The sequence below is a fragment of the Bos taurus genome, chromosome X, assembly GCF_002263795.3.
Source record: "Bos taurus isolate L1 Dominette 01449 registration number 42190680 breed Hereford chromosome X, ARS-UCD2.0, whole genome shotgun sequence".
In the NCBI taxonomy this organism is placed as follows: Eukaryota; Metazoa; Chordata; class Mammalia; order Artiodactyla; family Bovidae; genus Bos; species Bos taurus.
Window position 1 is genome coordinate 125,510,668 of NC_037357.1, and position 19,348 is coordinate 125,530,015.

A 19,348-nucleotide genomic window follows, 5' to 3' on the forward strand; every position below is an offset into this window, starting at 1 on the left:
GTTAGGAAGAAGCAGAACCTGTGTTGAACCTTGGGATGCTGACTTCAGGTCTGAGTCTTAAAACCACTGAACCACATTGCCATGGTCCTTACTCACTCTAAGCTCGTAGTAGTTTCTACAAAGGACCATCCCCAAAGTCTTCCAGGCTCTCTAGTCTGAATTAGAATTTACTTTATCAAAGTCTGACTTTGACTTGAATTGCAGCATCACTTGATGAATTCCAGGTGCTGCTCAACTTACCTTTGTGAAATTGATCTATTAACTCTTAGTATATGTGACCCTAGGTGGGGAAGGGAGGATAAAAGGTCACTTAGAAACACAGTTTAGTCTAATGGTTAAGAGCATAGTTCGGGGACTCATCCTAGACACTGGATTCAAATCTCTACTCAGCCATTTTCTAGCTGTGTGACCTTGCAGAAGTTACTGACCCTCTCTGAGCTTCTGTCTCTTCATCTTGGAGATGGGGTTAATGATTCCAGTTCGTCTGGTGGTTGCACAACTGGAATAAAGTAATGAAGTGCCTGGGGCAGAGTCAGCACCCAGTAAATGCTAGTTTGTTATAGCTCTTCCTCTTTGGCTCCCAGCCCCCTATTTGTTACAGGAGGAGTTGGGCAAGATGGTCTCTGAGGTCTCTGCTGGCATATGTTTATGTGACTAGAATTTTCCAAATGCTGATTTGGGAATGGCAGATTCCCATTGTCATGGTTTTTCTTCTTAAAGAATCTTTTTCTGTTGTGTCTCAATAAAATTGGGCTTTTTGTGCTAGTTTGCAACCACAGGAGCTTTAAGCCTTTCACATGACATCATAAGTTGGTGCCCATAAAAGCGATGAAACACCATATACCAAAGCAATGAGGAAGAGAATTCCAGGGACCGATGGCTCTAATCCAAATCTGGACATTCTCCAGGGGAGGAGGGGTGGCTTCCTGTTCCTTGACTCCTCTAACAATTCTGAAGACATCCCACCCCCAAGCTAGAGGAGGTAACATTGGAGGTGGAGTATGGAGTAAGCAAGAACAGGGGAGGGGAAAGGAAAGATAGCAGGATGGGGAGGGATGGGGGGAGGGGAAAGAGGTAGAAAGACTAGAAATCATCTAGGAGAATACAGAGAAAGAGGAGCTGGGCAAGCAGACTGGGGAAGTCAGCTCAGACCTCACCATGAAATGTTCAATCTGTTCTGGTAGAACTTGATTTCTAAAATGGTCTATGGGAAACCATGCAACAAATTCAAACATAGGACTGTATCCGCCTGAAGAAGAATGAATGACCATAGAATGCTCCTTGAGAGCACAAGTATCATAATACCGTTGACCTTATTTTCCATTCTGCAGGTCTTTTACAAACTGTGATTTCTTTTATTGCTGCTGCTGCTGCTAAGTCACCTCAGTCATGTCCGACTCTGTGCAACCCCATAGACGGCAGCCCACCAGGCCCCACTGTCCCTGGGATTCTCCAGGCAAAAACATTGGAATGGGTTGCCATTTCCTCCTCCAATGTATGAAAGTGAAAAGTCAAAGTGAGGTCGCTCAGTCGTGTCCAACTCCTAGTGACCCCGTGGACTGCAGCCTACCAGGCTCCTCCATCCATGGGATTTTCCAGGCAAGAGTACTGGAGTGGGGTGCCATTACCTTCTCCGCATTTCCTTTATTATTGAAACACAAAACCAAATGCAATGCAAACAAAAATAGGTAAAAATGACTAAATGTCTATATTCCTCAGAGTGACCCTCTCCAATGGGATGAATTTTCCTTCCTCTCATTTATCCATTGCTCTATCTACCAATCACTCATGGGGCATCTACTCTGTGCCATGTCCCAAGTTAGATGATAGGGATTCAGAGAAAACTATGACACAGTTCCTACCCTATAAAAAAGTAAAAATGTGGTGCCTGTTTTGATACTCTTCCCATCTAGAAGTGGGTGACCATATCAATTCTCCTTGAATCTTATCTGGTTCTAATGACTCACTTATAACCAATAAAATGAAGTAGAAGTAACACATAAGGTTAAGTTATAAAAGGTGATACAGTTTCTGCCTTGCTTCCTGGAGCATTCACACTGCTATAAGAGAAGTCCTACCATCGTGACCCCACCATGGTGTGAGGAAGCCCAAACAGGTACACAGAGAGGCCATGTGTATATGTTCTGATAAACGGATACACCAGCCAACAGCCAGGACCTACTGCCAGATATGGGTGAAGATCCTCCAGGTGCTTCTAGCCCCCAGCTAATCAGTCACCTCTAACCACTGAGTTTTCCTAACTTAGGCCCCAAACAACATGAAGCAGAGGCAAGGCATCCCCACTGTGCCCTGTTTGAATTACTGACTCACAGAACCCATCCGTGGGCATAATAAGAGTGTTGCTTTATGTTGCTAAGTTTTGGGATAATTTGATATACAGCAGTAGTAGTAACCAGAATACTTTGTAGTGACTGTTAAAGTCCCAAATAAACATGAAAACACAGTTATTCAATTAAACCACCATGGTCATCATCACCAGAGGTGTTCATCACTCACCCATTTGTGATATTCACTGGCACTTATGCATAGATTTTAAAGAGAGTTACTGTCCTCAGGAAGTTGACAGCCTAAGATGGGCAGACCCACTCAAGGAACTTAACATTTGAGAACTGGAATGTGTCAAAGGGACTAAAACTCTGGCCCTTCAAGGTTTATCAACACTGACTTTACTTTTCAGTTTTAGATCTATAATCCAGTTGATCCACTTGGCACTGGTATTTGTACTTGGTGTATCAGTGGCCAAGACACAGTATGGTTTACATATGTCTACCCATTAATCCAACACCATTCTTTGCAAAGATCATCCTTTTCCCATTGTTCTGTCATGAATCATTTTTCATAAATCAAGTGCTTACATCCCTGTTCTGGATACTTGATTCTGATTCATTGATCTCATTGATTTTCTTAGTGCCAAAACCCACAATGTTTTATATATTAGAGCATTGTAATAAAGCATAATTTCTAACAGTAAAAAAGAAGGTTTATCAATGCAACAACCTAAAAATGACAACAAAAACCCTTCTCATTCTCATACCATGATTCAGGAATATGCCAACTACTTAAACTCAATTCCATATTCCATCAGCAATATGGGAGCAGAAACCAGTCAGATGATTTTAATCATCACACCAAAATGCTACAGTTACAGGTGTTTGCTGGCCTCCACGCTTGTCTCTTACAATTCCAGGGTCCATTCAGAGCTGTTAGCTCACCTTTGTGTCTTTTACGTCCTGATGGGTGACCCCAGAAGCAGATCCAGGGACAAAAATTCAAATGCAAGTTGGTTATTTGGAAGGCAGTCCCAGGAAACACTGTTGGGAAAGTGAAGTAGTTAGAAGAGAAGGGAAGGGAGCCATAGCTGCATGTGATAATAAGCAAGGGGCTGTCATGGGCTCCTGGAGATCAATCCCAGGGGCGTCTGGAGGAGAATATTGATCATGTTGCAGAGTTATCCTGCTGGTGGGATGACGAAGCTAGGGTATTTCTCCACTAACAATTTGTCATCGTTTGAGGCCTGCTCTCAGGGGCACTGACTCTGCAGCACTTCCATCTTGCCCTGAGCACCAGCTAAGTGTGTTCTCCTGGACAGTTACAGATGTTTGCAACAAGCAGCCTTGGGAGTGTAGAGGGAGGAGGAGGATATGTGGAGATGTCAATAAGTTCTGTTACGGGTGCCTATAATCACAGGGAGGGCAGCCAGGTCCACCCTCAGGAGAGTCTTCAGTCCTGAGTTCAATGGAAATGCACTGCTCTTTTCATTTGGGGTATTGAGGTGCACATGTCAGGAGGCCGGATTTTAAAAAACTTTTTCTTTATGTCTCATTCAAAGTGCAAATCACATAATCACTTGAACTTCGGCATCTCTTCTAGCTTGTAGCTGGGTGGATGGTGAGGTAATACATGGCATGGCTGGGGTGTAGGCTTTAGTATCCCCGCCATTTCCTTCCTCCAAAGCCACTTTTTTGGGGGCTGCTTGGTCAATTAATTTATTGCTGTCTTAATCCAAAAAATCTTCATAGAAAAGTGTGATTTGCTTTACCAGCTCTCAGCAGCCCATTCCTGAGTGCTAAGGAAGCTTGCCTTCCAAGCTATTCAATCTCTGTTCTGGGCAAGTGACAGTTTGGGATGGTCCTCTTCTTTTTAACCTCTTTCTTAAGTTTCTTATCATAGACTGATTCTCTCATATAGCAGCATGAGCTTCCTCATACCTCTCCTCCATCATGTCTGGAGTTACGTTGTTCTTTATGTATTAAGAAAATTATTTCTTATAAGCATCTTCATCTTCTTCAGTTAGGTAATGCATGTCATCTACAATGGTTTGAGCCAGGATGTGATTCTGGACTACTCCTGCATTGAATTCCTTGCTTTCTGAATCATAACCAGGGAACCATTAGGTACTATGAGGGATAAACAAACCTCCATCCACAGCACCCTTCAGGATCCCCAAAATTTTATTTCTAGTGTTAGATCTGGCAAGATCCTGCATCCAAATATGAGGTGAAGGCACCAGGTTGACCATCAATGCTTTCCATGTTGTATTCATCGCTGGACATCTCCACATGGCCTCATAGATCTTGTCCATGCCAAACTGATCGAGAAGCCTTTGGACCATCTGTGGACCAGTACAATGTGCTGCAGCATAATTTGTCAGGTCAGCCTTCTCGCCAGACTTCGGGAGTTCATGGGCATTAGCTGCACAGACTGTCATATCTCCTTATACACGGGCATAAGCAATCTGGCAAATGATTGTTGGTGATATGAACTCATCTTGTATTAGGATGTATTATACTTATTTTTGTCCTGGATTACCAAGCGTTTCCTGGCATAGTAGTCAGTCTTACTATCTTGTCTTCTTCTAAGTTTCATTTGGTACCTTTCGAAGTAGGTCTTATTCTTTACAACCTTGACAAACCCCATCCTGCAGAACAGAGACCCATGTCTGCAGCTCACTATAGATCTGCAGCCTCCAATGCCACTTTGAACAAACACACAGATACCATGGAGCAGCCAGATGATTGCTAGCTAGTGTAGCCAGATATGTCTCCTAGCGCACCGCAGTCCCTGTAGAACAGAGTGCCATGCCAGAGCTGCCGCTCCTCAGAGACCTTGGGCCAGGGCTGGGCAAACCAGTGAGACTGAGAGTCACCTGAGGCATGTGTATAAAAAGCGGTTCTTGGGCTGCACTCCTGAGACGCTGATTCAGGAGGTCTGGAGTAGGACCTAGGAATCTACATTTTTGACCAGACTCCCAGGTGATTCAAAGTAAAGTCCAGAATGTTCAAAGAACAGACTCCTTATCTACAAACTGCACAACAAGAGAAAGTATCAGTAGACCTTAGTTAAAAACAGGGTGGAGGGGGGATCCTGAAAGTTTAACTCTCCATTACCTCGGATGAATATTCCTACCTCCTACATGCATGCTTGCTCTTGGGGAAAAGGGATGTTGTGTGGTGGCTCCACACTCCTCCACACGCCTTCAAGATGAATATGACATATCCATGTTTGCTCTATTAAAAGACACTAAGCAAATGGGAAAGGTCTACATCAACCCTGGCTTAGAATTCAGGTCATTCCCAGCCTCTGAAGAGAAGACTAGACAACTTCATATGAATAATAAACTCTCTGGAGACCCTTAGTTCCACCCAGTAATTTTCAATGCTCAGGACAGGCATGATCCATTGTCTCAGATTTCCAGCCCTATGCAGAATCCTACAGCCGCCCCCACTCCAAGATTTTTAGTTGCCTTGGCGTTAACATGGTTTCGTTGGACGTCAACTTCTCAGGAAATATAAATTGAGCTAGAGAAGAGCTGCTTCTCAGTATATATGTGTGTGTATATATAAACAGGATCTCCTTATTCCTATGCCATAAATTAGGCTGTTGGAAAGGAAGATGGTAGCTCTCTTAGGTCATCAGGATATGCTTTGGGACTGTACTTATGCAACAGGAGAAAGGCAGTTACTTAATAAATCTCAGAAGGGGCTTTCATTCAGCTTCCTCCATCCACCGATTTGATTCTGTTCACTTCATGATGTACTTCTATATTTGTATTCACCATCTAGCATGCGCTCTTTACTTTTGCTTTCACTTCAATCTGCATCCATGAATTGCCCATAGATACTCAGATCTCTAAATCATAGGGTGAATTAAGGTCATGGATTCAATGGGAATATGACATTGAAGGTGAATTTCTTAGAGCAGCTCTTCATAATAGTTTGAAAGGCTCCCAGGCCTATATGAAATGCCCACAAAAGTGTGGACCCTCTTCCCATAAAAATACAGCTACAGACAGCACATTTTGCATACAATTGTGTAGAAATCCACAACTCATACCAAAAAAAATATATAATAATCCCAATTAGACATAAGAGGCTATGGTGGGAGGAAGAGGAGGGGCAGAAAAATGAAGAAGGGCGGGTTTCAGGTAAGCATCTCTGTGTTGATTAAAGTGACATAACACTAGCTACTGTAACAAACAACCCTGCAAACTTAATAGTGACTTGTGGGTGTTCCTGGTCAGTGACTAAGTGACTTTGCCATGGCAAGTGAGTGACTCAGGCTTCTTCCACCCTGTAGTTCTACCATCCCCCCTAGCCTCAGTCCTGTGCAAACAGCCAGCAGGAGGAGAAAGACCATGGATAACGTACATTTACTTCTTCAAAATCCCATCCCGGAAGTGCTGCCTCTCACCTCCAGTCTTATTTCGTTGATGGGAACTGGTTACAGGGCCACATATGGATGGAAATGGGGATGGAGAATGCACACCCTGTCTGGGTAGCCATGCCCTAGCAAAAACGCCATGGAAAGGGGAGCATGAGATTTGGTAGGCAGAAAGCTGTATCTCTTCCTAAGCATTGCATGGGCTTCCCTGGCAGCTCAGTGGCAAAGAATCCACCTGCCAACGCAGGAGATGCAGGTTTGATCCCCGGGTCGGGAAGATCCCCTGCAAAAGGAAATGGCAACCCCTCCAGTATTCTTGCCTGGGAAGTCCCATGGACAGAGGAGCCTGGTGGGCTATAGTCCATGGGGTCACAAAGAGTCAGACATGACTGAGTGAGCACGCACACAAGCACTGCATGCAATGAAATCAAGTTAAATGGCAAGTATGGCCTGGAGAGGGAAAGAAGACACCAAAAGACAATATGAAGCTTCAGGTGTGTTTACAATAGGGCAGCTGTGGCTCCATCTTATTGATAGCAAGTAATAAGATTGCAGATAAATTGCCTTCCAGTCTCAGAACTTTCTAGAACCAGATGATCAAGCCCCTCCTTCTATCTTTCTTTCATCCTACTTATAAACAAAAGTGCCAGCTCCAGAAGCAATTTCCCATGTTTATAATGGATGCTTTGTACCTATCCATGTGAACCGGAATTTGGTTGCTTAATTGGAAAAAAACACAATGATAGTTAAAACAAGGAATCATTGAAAAAATGGTATATACAAACTGTAGATATTTTATTTAACTTAAAACATGTAAATATACATTCATTCACTAAGCTTTTGATGTATAGCCAAGTCATTTTCTTTGAATATAAATCTGCTGATGGGAGTTACAGACTTTCCTTCTCTCATGAGCTGTACCTAAAATGCAGTCTATGATTTCCAGTTTTGAAAGGGGAGCAAGAGTGTAAGACATCTGTGAAACAAGCTCAGTGTGTAATCCTCCCAATTTTTAAATGATTTTCAATCTTTTACAATTGTTTGGCACAAACATAATTCAACAGTAATTTTGGTCTATTTTTTAGCTCAAGTATAGTTGATTTACAATGTGTTAGTTTTGGTGTACAGCAAAGTGACTAGTTATATATATTTATACACACATATATACATGTTATATATATATAAACATATATATATATTCTTTTTCATATTATTTTGCATATGGTTTATTATAGGATATCAAATATCCCTGTGTTGTTATACAGTAGGGCCTTATTGTTTATTTATTTTATATATAGCAGTTTGTATCTACTAATCCCAAACTCCTAATTTATCCCTCAACCACCCTCTTTCCCTTTTGTAACCATAAGTTTGTTTCATGTGAGTTTTTTTCTGTCTTGTAAATAAGTTCATTTATATCATATTTTGGATTCCACATATTTACATAAGAGATAGATTAGGGTATTTTCCTTTGTCTGACTTACTTCACTTCGTATGATAGTCTCTAGGTCCACCCATATTTCAAATGGTATTATTTCAGTCTTTTATGACTGAGTAATTTTCCGTTATATATCTGTGCCACATTCTTTATCCATTCATCTGCTGATGGACATTTAGTTTGCTTCCGTGTATTAGCTATTATATTAATAAATATTGCTGCTATGAACACTGGGGTGCATGAATATTTTCAATTTAGGGTTTTCTCCAGATATATGCCCAGGAATGGGAGTGCTAACTCATATGAAAACTCCATTTTTAGTTTTTTAAGGAAACTTCATACTGTTTTCCCTAGTGTTGGCACCAATTTACATTCCCACCAACAGTGCAGGAGGGTTCCCTTTTCTCCACATACTCTCCAGCATTTATTATTTGTGGACTTTTTAATAATGGCTTTTCTCACTGGTGGAGGTGATACCTCATTGTAGTTTTGATTTGCATTTGCCTAATAATGAGCAATGTTGAACATCTTTTCACATGCCTGTTGGTCATCTGTATGTCTTTTTAGGTCATCTGCCGATGTTTTGATTGGGTTATTTGTTTTTTTTGTTGTTGTTGCTGAGTTGTACGAGCTGTCTGTATATTTTGGAAGTAAAGCCCTTGTAGGTTGCATAGTTTGCAAATATTTTCTCTCATTTTGTAGGTTATCTTTTTGTTTTATTTATGGTTTCCTTTGCTGTGCAAAAGCTTATACATTTGATCAAATTCCATTTGTTTATTTTTGCTTTTATTGGATTTGCCAAAAACTTAATTGGGGCTTTTCTATAACATCTTATGGAAAAACTTGAATGAACTTTTTGGCCTATCCCATATTTCTATAGCCTTGGAAAACTTACCTAAGAAAACATTGCTGTGATATATGTCAGAGAATTCAACAGCATTTTTAGCTACCTGTTACTATTACATCTTTCCAAAATTTTCAACTTTGTTCCCAAAGAAACAACTCCTTTTGCATCCATATTTCATCAGTTCACTTGTTGTTACTGTGAAATTGTGAAAGTGAAAGTCGCTCAGGCATGTCTGACTCTTTGTGACCCCATGGACTATACAGTCCATGGAATTTTCCAGGCCAGAATACTGGAGTGGGTAGCCTTTCCCTTCTCCAGGGGATCTTCCCAACCCAGGGATCAAACCCAGGTCTCCCACATTGCAGGCGGATTCTTTACCAGCTGAGACACAAGGGGAGCCCAAGAATACTGGAGTGGGTAGCCTATCCCTTCTCCAGCGAATCTTCCTGACTAAACATGACTAAATTTTAGTAACAAGTACAGCTGAAACAATCATCATAAACAGGTTTGGAAGCAAGCAGAAACCTTGCTTGGGTGCTTGGTGTAGGACCCAGCCATTGGGAGCAGAAGTGTATGCAGTATTAGAGTGTGGCCGTGAGCATTCAGTGGCCCATGGACCTCAGTCTTTGTGTTTTGCAGAGGGAATAGGGTGCCTTGGCTTATTTGGCGTGGTCGCCAGCCTCCAAGATGGCCCACGATGAGCCTTGCCTTTTGGTATTGACACCCTTGTGTAGTCTCCTCCCACAGTGAAGTCAAGGCTGGTCTGTGTGACCATGAGAATATGGTTGAAGTGTCAGTGGTGTGACTACTGAGGGTAGGTCACGCAGGGTGTTGGGAGGAGAGGCCATTATGCCGGCAGCACTGGCATTACTTGGGAACTTGCTAGAAGTGGGGCATCTCATGCTTTCCAGCAGGCATCCTGGCCAGTCTGCCTCGCTCTTGTTTGCAAACTCATCAAAACCCAGTGATGTTTTCACACTACTTGAGGGTATAGATATGGCTCCAGGGGAAAAATACATTTTTCTGATGGTGGTATACCTAGGACGCATGGGTTCCAGGGAGAGTGAGAAGCCAGAATGCTGTGTCCTGTTATTTACATCCCGAGACTCTCTGTGGAGTAGATGTGAGACAAGCCACAGTGAGCTGGGAGGCAGGATTTTTAAAGAGCAAAAGGAGGCTGGAAAAGCCATTAATTATGTTATCACAAAAAAATATTTGGTGCTTTTCCTTAACATTACAGCTACCATTGCTGTTGGTAATGCCCTTTTATTTGTCCAGGGGGGTTTGCTCCCATTAGATTAGGTTAAGTGTCTCATCTAAGGCACAATAACAGATCTGGCCCCATGCTTTAGCTGCTGGCTGCGGTTGACTGATACCCAAGCTTTTGACTCCCTGCTGCGTATCTAAGCGGTACAAGCTGCAGTCAATGCATTTAATCTACATAAAAAGAACACAAATTGCACGTTAGCCTTTTTGAGTCCAGTAATCAGGTTCCCCCCACTCACACACCTCTCCCCCTCACCCCACCCCTGCTCTACTGGACAATTTGAGGCACCCTTGTGTCACAAAAATTTTTTTTCTGAGGTAAAAAGAAAAGTCTTTTGCATTTTAATTGCACTTGATCTGCTCATTGAATGACCCCTGTAATTTATATATTGTTCATAGTTAGTGCTTTCTGCAGTCCTGCTGTGCAGCTGATAACCTAATTCATAGGCGCGCACCTTGGGCTCTGTGGGTAGTGGCCTGGCTTTTCTGTTCTTTCTGAGTTTGCAAAATTCTCCACCTCGTCCTTCAGATTCAGGCAGCCATGGCTGATGTCAGTCACTATCTGCTTATGCAGGTGCAGCAAAAAGGCCACTTTGAGCCCCAGCCCCTCTCTGTGTACATTTAAAGATTGCCCTCTCCTAGCCAGCTGCCTGTGCTGTTTGTGACGCAGCTTCTTCCAATACCTCCCCGCATCCTGCAATGAACTGGCTGACACTAGAGCTGTGAAAAGAACCACAAACACAGGTATCATGCACCCACAGGCTCACTACAGAGGCAGTGAGACTCGAGACAATTAGTAAATATGCAGGGCATAAGAAACAGAGAATGCAGAGATGGCTTTTCTGAGTACCTGAGATAGTTAGCTTTGGGGAATTAGAGCCAAGCTACCTTGTGATTGGGAAAATATTCTAAGCAAGTAGTCACGCTGAAGCTGTATTCCACACATTCTCCAGAAGGATAAATGATGGAGTTGAGTTGGATTATTTTGGCCAATCACAGGGTTTGCTTTAGTGGTTTTGTTCTCAAAAACTTGGAGGCATAAGAGACTAGATCCTTGCTGCTCAAAGTATAGTCCATGGTACATCAGAATCATCCTGACCTGTGAGGGTTCTCAGACATGCAGAATCTCAGGATTTGTGTTCTGATGTGCACACCGCCATTTGAGAAGCACTGAGTTAGGCAACTGGTCTCAACACTGGTTGTGCATTCAAATAATCCTAAAACTTTGAAAAAAAAATACTCATGCCTGGACCCCAGCCCCAGAGATTCTGATCTGATTGCTCTAGTGTAGAACCAGGCTCAGAGAGTTTTTACAGCCTACTCACATAATATAGGGAGAAGGCAATGGCAACCCACTCCAGTACTCTTGCCTGGAAAATCCCATGGGCGGAGGAGCCTGGTAGGCTGCAGTCCATGGGGTCACCAAGAGTCGGACACGACTGAGCAACTTCACTTTCACTTTCCACTTTCATGCATTGGAGAAGGAAATGGCACCCCACTCCAGTGTTCTTGCCTGGAGAATCCCAGGGACGGGGGAGCCTGGTGGGCTGCCGTCTATGGGGTCGCACAGAGTCGGACAGGACTGAAGCGACTTAGCAGCAGCAGCAGCACATAATATAACATGCAGCCCAGGGCCGGAATCACAGGAGTATGCAAAATCTGAGAAAAGGGTTCAAAGCAAACAGTTCTAAGCCTAAATCAGTGCCCCCAAAGACATTTCCAAAATCCCCCACCCCCACCCCAGGCTCCCTGGGAACCAGCAGGATTTTCAGTGCGATTTAACTTGATGAGTATTTCTTCAATGCCGCCTATGCGTTCATCTCGCTCCACCTTAGAGGTCCACTCAGGCAAGCCGGAAGGCAAAATCACCTTGTGAGCAATGCGCCGTAGTACTGAGAGGTCATCTTGTGCATCCGCTGGTGGCTCCATGGGACTCCAAGAGGGGGGCTTTGGAGACAGCTCTGAAACATGCTCCTTTATAGAAGTTGTAGGACACACCAGTCTAGGTTCCTTAGAACCAGTTTAAGGAATCCCTATTTCATGGGAATGCATGATTTACTATTTTGGCATCTTTTTTAGCATATGTTTAGTGACCTTTCAGATTTTTTTTTTATTAGAAGAGAGGCATGTGGCCCTTTGAAAAGGATTTTGGAATGGAATCAGAAGGCCTGGGTTCGAATTCTTATTTCACCACGAAGCTGTTTGTTATAATGTCTGAGATTTATGTTAAAATTCCTCACCAATTATAGATAGACATTGTGACACAGACCAGCCCTGGGGTGTGCATGCATGATTCACATCTGGGTTAAGCATTCTAAGCAGAGGAGCCACCCTCCAGAGGCTGCTGCTACAGCTATTTCTGCTATCTAACCCTTAGGGATGGCCCCCAAATACTGAACCCTAAGTGTGCCCTTGCCCACCCATTGGTTTAGGAGGATTTCTTGTTGCCTGATGCTGGCTATAATGATAACATAATCCTTGTCATGCTATGTTGTGCTCGTTGCGTCTATTTTTGAGTGAACCTTTCATGCATGGTGATAGAATATGGTTTGAGAATTGCTTTCTTCATAACCTTGTCCCGAGGCTGCAGTGGAGTAGCTAACTCATTCACTCAAATCCTTTCTGTATTTACCATTAGGTACCAAAAATATTCTAATAGTTGAACATGAACAAATAGGCATGAATCAGCCACAACCAAGTTGTGTGACCTTGTGTCTCACATCCATTTGTTATATATCTCTGGCTTTCAGAAATTTTAGTTTTTAAAAAATGGGAAGATCATCCTAAAGATTTTTTTCTTGCTTAAGATTCTAAATTTCAAAAAATTCAAACATGAGGAAAAGTCAAAGACCAAGATACCCTCTGCTGCTGTAGATCTTGCTTTTGAGTCCCCTCTGTCCCCCTATCAGGCCCCCTCAATTGCAGCCCATACTGTGTGACTCTTTGCAATAATCCCAAGCCCTTGGGAAACTTAGCCCATGCTTGCCATTCTCTCTGTATGATCCCAATTAAGTCTGTGGACTGAAAATATGGAATTCTGACAAGGCTCTGAATGTTGCTAAATTAATAGAAATTTCTGGCAAAATGCAGAGTGGAGGAGATGATACTTTACAATTGTCTCACTTAGCAGGCTCCTTTTATTCTGAGAAACACTGGAAATGGGGTAGTTTCAATTTAACGTTTTCCTTCAAGGGAACCTAGCAGTGACACTCATCTCCCAGTGTGTGTTAAATGCAGCATCAAGTCCGATGACCTCGAGGCAAGCCCCTGCAACTTCTGCCTGGTGCTTTGCGGGGTCAGTGAAGCTATTGCAAGGAGCAGACCCCAAATGGTGAGGTTCAGTCACTCGCTTGTTCCAGCAAAGGAGGAAGAACAGCTTTAATTGACCCGTTGGTAGATAGTTGTTCTTATTTCAGCCTCCTAAACAGCTTTGGTATCTTTCTATTGTGGCTTCCTAAGGATTCCTGGCATCGAGCCTTTTATAGCTGCTAATGAAGCAATTGTACTATTTTCAGTCAAGATCTGTGGCATGAAACAAAGAAGGGACTTAACAGAGCCGTTTCTAGCACACTTATTCAAAATAATCTCAACCTATTGGGGCCAAAAATAAGTGAGACCAAGACAAAGATCAAGCTGTTGTTGCAATCTTGTGCAACAGCAGCTCCAGTGAAAAAACGCTGGGCAGCAAACCAATGGAGACAGTTCATCTCAAAGATTTTTCCTTAGAAAAATTCTTCAAGACATATGGCCCCCAGCTCTGAGGTTTTGTTTTGTGTTATATAAATGTTTGTTGAGCTTCGGCTTTGCTATATGTTTTCTAAAAGAACTTACACTTATCTTAAAAGACAGCAATTACCTATTATTGTACCTGACTGTATTTTAAATAATGGGAATATTAAAACGTGAGAATCAGAAGTCTTGGTTAAGATGGCCATGAAAGATAATCAGGATGGGTTTATAGGTATTTCCTTAGGTGATTTGGATTTTTAAAATCACATCTACTTCTGCTTCATTGACTACATAAAAGCCTTTGACTGAATCACAAAAAACTGTGGAAAATTCTTAAAGAGGTGGGAATACCTGACCACCTTACCTGCCTCCTGAGAAACCTGTATGCAGGTCAAGAAGCAACAGTTAGAACCAGACATGGAACAATGGACTGGTTCCAAATTGGGAAAGGAATTCGTCAAGACTGTATATTGTCACCCTGCTTATGTATGCAGAGTACATATGTGAAATGCTGGACTCGATGAAGCACAAGCTGGAATCAAGATTGCCAGGTCAGTCAGTCAATCAGTTCAGTCACTCAGTCCTGTCCGACTCTTTGCGACACCATGGACTGCAGCACGCCAGGCCTCCCCGTCCATCACCAACTCTCGGAGTTTACCCAGACTCACATCCATTGAGTCAGTGATGCCATCCAATCATCCCATCCTCTAGATTTCCAGGAGAAATATCAATAACTTCAGATGTGCAGATGACACCACCCTTATGGCAGACAGTGAAGAGGAACTAAAGAGCCTCTAGATGAAGGTGAAAGAGCAGAGTGAAAAAGCTGGCTTAAAATTCAACATTCAAAAAACAAAGATCACGGCACCCAGTCCCATCACTTCATGGCAAATAGATGGGCAAACAATGGAAACAGTGAGAGACTTTATTTTCTTGGGCTCCAAAATCACTGCAGATGGTGACTGCAGCCACAAAATTAAAAGACACTTGTTTCTTGGAAGGAAAGTCTTGACAAACCTAGACAGCATATTAAAAAGCAGAGACATTACTTTGCCAACAAAGGTCTGTCTAGTCAAGGCTATGGTTTTTCCAGTAGTCATGTATGGATGTGACAGTTGGACTATAAAGAAGACTGAGCACTGAAGAATTGATGCTTTTGAACTGTGGTGTTGGAGAAGACTCTTGAGAGTCCCTTGGACTGCAAGGAGATCCAACCAGTCCATTCTGAAGGAGATCAGCCCTGGGATTTCTTTGGAAGGAATGATGCTAAAGCTGAAACTCCAGTACTTTGGCCACCTGATGCGAAGAGCCGACTCATTGGAAAGACCCTGGCGCTGGGAAAGATTGAAAACAGGAGGAGAAGGGGATGACAGAGGATGAGCTGGCTGGTTTGCATCACCAACTCAATAGACATGAGTTTAAGCAAGCTCCGAGAGGTGGTGAAGGACAGAGAAGCCTGATGGGCTGCAGTCCATAGGGTTGCAGAGTCGGACACGACTGAGCGACTAAACAAAATTTGGCTACTAAATAAGTTTGTTTGTCTGCAGTTATATAAGGCTAAAAAGAACATTTAGTCTGTTTCTTTCAAGGAATCTGAATATAAAACCCCAAGGACCCAAATGTTTTCCTCAAACCAAATGCAATGCTCTGTGAACTCAGGTCAAGACTTTTTCTTAGAAAAACATTTACTGAATATCCACTATATGCCCATTACTGTGCTAGGTTAAAAGTATATTCTCAAAAAATGTAAGTGGTACAAATACACATTTGAGAACCACCAACTACCACCCTGATTTTGAAATGCATGATTAAGCTTTAGTGACAGCCACCCAATACCCTAAAAGACCTGTAGAAATAGATGCAGATGCAGTGGTGAGCCATGGGAAGTGCTCTACAGTTTGGAAAGAGGAGAGGTTGGAAGGCTCAGGGGTTCAACTTCTTAATTCACATTCTCATCTCCTCTTCATTGTTCTTCTGTCTTTGAGGACATGGGTCTCTAGTCAGAAATAAGTCGGTGGGTCATTGCATTGAATGTCTCAGCCACAGCTGTCCTTCAGAATCGTCTGTGGAGCTTAAAAAAAAAAATACAGATTTCCCAACCCCTGCCCAGATTTCAGAATCAAAAGTACTAGGATGGGGTTAAGAATGCCACATTTTCAAAGCATTCCTCTCACAACTCTGATGGACATCCAGTGTTAAAACTTACTAGACACAGAACAAGTGTACTCAGAACACTTTGTGCTAAAGGGCCAGAGAGCCATGAAAGAAATAGAAAGCCAGGTCCTTGTCTGCAAATGATATATTACAAACCAGAGGGGAACTTTAGGGAGAGAACAAGAAAATAATAGAGGAAGTGAGAAGAAAACAAGTAATTCAGAAGGAAGACCATGGAACTCTGTGCAACATTTGCTGCTTCAGATATAGTAATATTTAAGTTTTTATGCAAGCAGCCTCACTGCTGATATTTATTAAGTCCTGAAATCAGAGTACAAATTGAGGCCCAAATATATATCTAAACACTTAAAAGTTATAAAGCTAATGAACTGTTATCAAAACATGTCCATCCTCCTGCCTTGACAAATATACCTTTGCAAGACCTGGAAGACCAGGTTTGAATTTAAAGTTGCATCTCTTAGAGTTCCACACTAGATCATAATGGCATGGGGAGAGGAGGCCTGGGTTACCAGCCTGTAGCTCACCCACCCATTTCTTCCCTTATAGACTCTACCCCTACTATAAGGAGCCTTGTGGGCACATGGACCAATAGGCTGGAGTGTCCACCTAAATTCTATTCACACGTCCCTGCAAACAGCTACTCCATGGCCTTATGTCTAGCATATGGTATTCATACTGGCTACATAATCTGCCTTCAGGAGGAAGGACCCAGGGAAGAAGCCCATGCAGGTTCTGGAAGCTGGCTTGAGCCATCTGGTCAGGGAATTTCAAGGTTCCCATCACATAAACCATGTTTTAGAAAACTTTGACCTTGCTGATTCCCTCTACATCCTGCAGGAAGGAGCCCAGCCAGAGTGGAGTTCTTGAATGGTCACAGCCAAGGATAGGTCCTTCTTGATGAGATTTAAAAAAAATAGCACTGTGTACAGGCAGGAAAGTGGATGAGTCCTAAAAACTGTGGGCTTGGCCCACAGAAACATGAAAATCAGAGTGTGGTGAACAGTCCTAGAGAAGAATGAGTTTAAATTATTCCCCATCCTTTTAGTCCCAGTTGTGGCTTCAAATTTATATCTACCAGCCACACTTGTCTCAGGGTTTTTAATCAGTTAGGATTAGGTTTGGATGAAAAGTAGCTGTAGGATTAGGTTTAGCAAAAAAAAAAAAAAAGACAAAACAACAACAACAACAACAACAACAACAACAACCCACAGTGACTTTTTTTTTTCTCTTTCACATAGATGTAAGCAGTAAAGTCTACTGCAGCAACTTTAGAATCCCCAGGGTCACAGGCTCCTTTTATTTTGATACTCTGCCATCCTCAAGACATGGTTTCTACTTTGTGGTCCAGAATGGCTGCTCAGGCCCCACCCAACACATCCATATTCCAGCCAGCTGGAAGGAGAAAGAGAGAAAAAATGTAACCCATTTAAAGATACTCTGCAGAATTTGTATAGCACATGTCCATCTCTGTTTCATAGATCAGAACTTAGTTATGTAGCCACAAGTAGCTAAAACGTGCACCCAGCTAAAAATGGAAATTCTTTTCTAGGGAGAAAAGGGAATCGGATGACAACTAGCAGTGTCTGCCAAGGGACTTTTGACTTCAAACAATAGAAACTTATTCTGGAAAATTTAAGCAAAAGAAAAATTTATTGAATGGCTGTTGGGTGGTTTAGATATTTGATAGGCTGAGTAGAGGGTCAGGCTCTGAAAGTGGGCAAGTGATCTATCTAGAATACCACCATCACCCCAACCCTAGAGCTGCCACCACCACCAGACTCTAAATATTGCCATCAGTGCTGTGTATAATTTTTCAAATGGCCCTGCAGCTTGGCATCATTCTAAACAACGCCTAAAACAATACTGTCCAATAGGGTAGCCACTACATGTGGCTAGTGGTACCATAATGGACCGTACAGATATGGGACATTTCCATTATTACAGAAAGATGAACTGGACAGTGCTATTCGAGACTCAAAGTCCTAGACCAAGGCATCAAGTTTGACAAAGTAGTTTACGTACCTACCTAACTCTGGGCTACCAGGAGTACCCTCAGCAAGATGCAATAGAACTCCTTCAAAAATGGAAGGGAGGTTTGATGCTGAGCAGCTGAAAAAGCAAGAAGTGTCCTCTGCACACTTACTGACAGTGTGATCTTCAGCTAAATACTTCTCTCGCCTCAATTTTTGCATTTGTACAATGGAAATAATGATAACTGCCTCTTAGGATTGTTATAAAGATAAAATGATATGAAAATTACTAGGACCATCTGGGTTAATAGTCTTAGATATAATGCCTTGATTGGACCCTGGTTTGAACAACCAGCTGCAAAAGACATTTGGGAGACAACTGGAGGAAATTTTAATAGAATGAGTGTTAGTATCATATCAGGGAATTATTGTTAATTTTGTTAGGTATGATAATGGCATTGTGATTATATAGGACGTGATGAAGTTTTTAAGGGTAAAATATTATTATGTCTCTAATTCTAATACTTATTCAAAATACAAAATAAATGAAACAAATATGATAGAATTATTAAATCTAGGTGATAGGTAAATGGGTGTCAGTCTCCTTACTCTCTGTTATTTTATATTTTTTCATAATTTATACCAGGAGTTCAATAAATGTGATTTTTTCTTCTTCTCTCCATAGTGTTAGGGACCTCAAATCTTCTCAAAATGGAATGGTTCCCACACTTTCCCACCCAGTATGCCTCACTTTTCCCAAGACTTCACCTACTTAAAGGCTTCCTGCCCTTTCTGTGACAGCACACTCTGTATCTGTGGGGACTTTTGAATACAAGGAGTAGTTTACTCAGTAATGGAAGCAACCTTGCAAAGAGGCACTTGTTGACAGCACTGATATTAGATTTGAGGTTTCTCCCCTTGTGCCATAGCAGGGGTTGATTTTCACATTTGTCAGACCAGCCCCCTATTTCCTGACGCCTAATTGGGAAAGATGTGTTGTTGAGAAAGAGAGGGATGTGGCAGCCAGTTTTTCTTTGCAGTTGATTCACTTTTTCAGTAAACGTAGAGGAGAAAAGGATGGACGTTTGGAAGGATTTGAGTCTTCTCACAAGGATCAACACTGGAAGACATGGAAACAGATCTAGAGTGGACTGCCTGATTTTCTTTCTGAGTGCTAGTGAGAAGTGAATTCTCAAAAACATGGATTATAAAGCATTTGGTAAATAAACAGCAAAATTATGA

General features: G+C 42.3%; 1 pseudogene; it reads right to left on the reverse strand.

The window, feature by feature from the left end:
- Nucleotides 1-3,960: 3,960 nt before the first annotated feature.
- LOC786725 (large ribosomal subunit protein uL18-like) lies at nt 3,961-4,938 on the reverse strand (annotated as a pseudogene).
- Nucleotides 4,939-19,348: the final 14,410 nt, after the last annotated feature.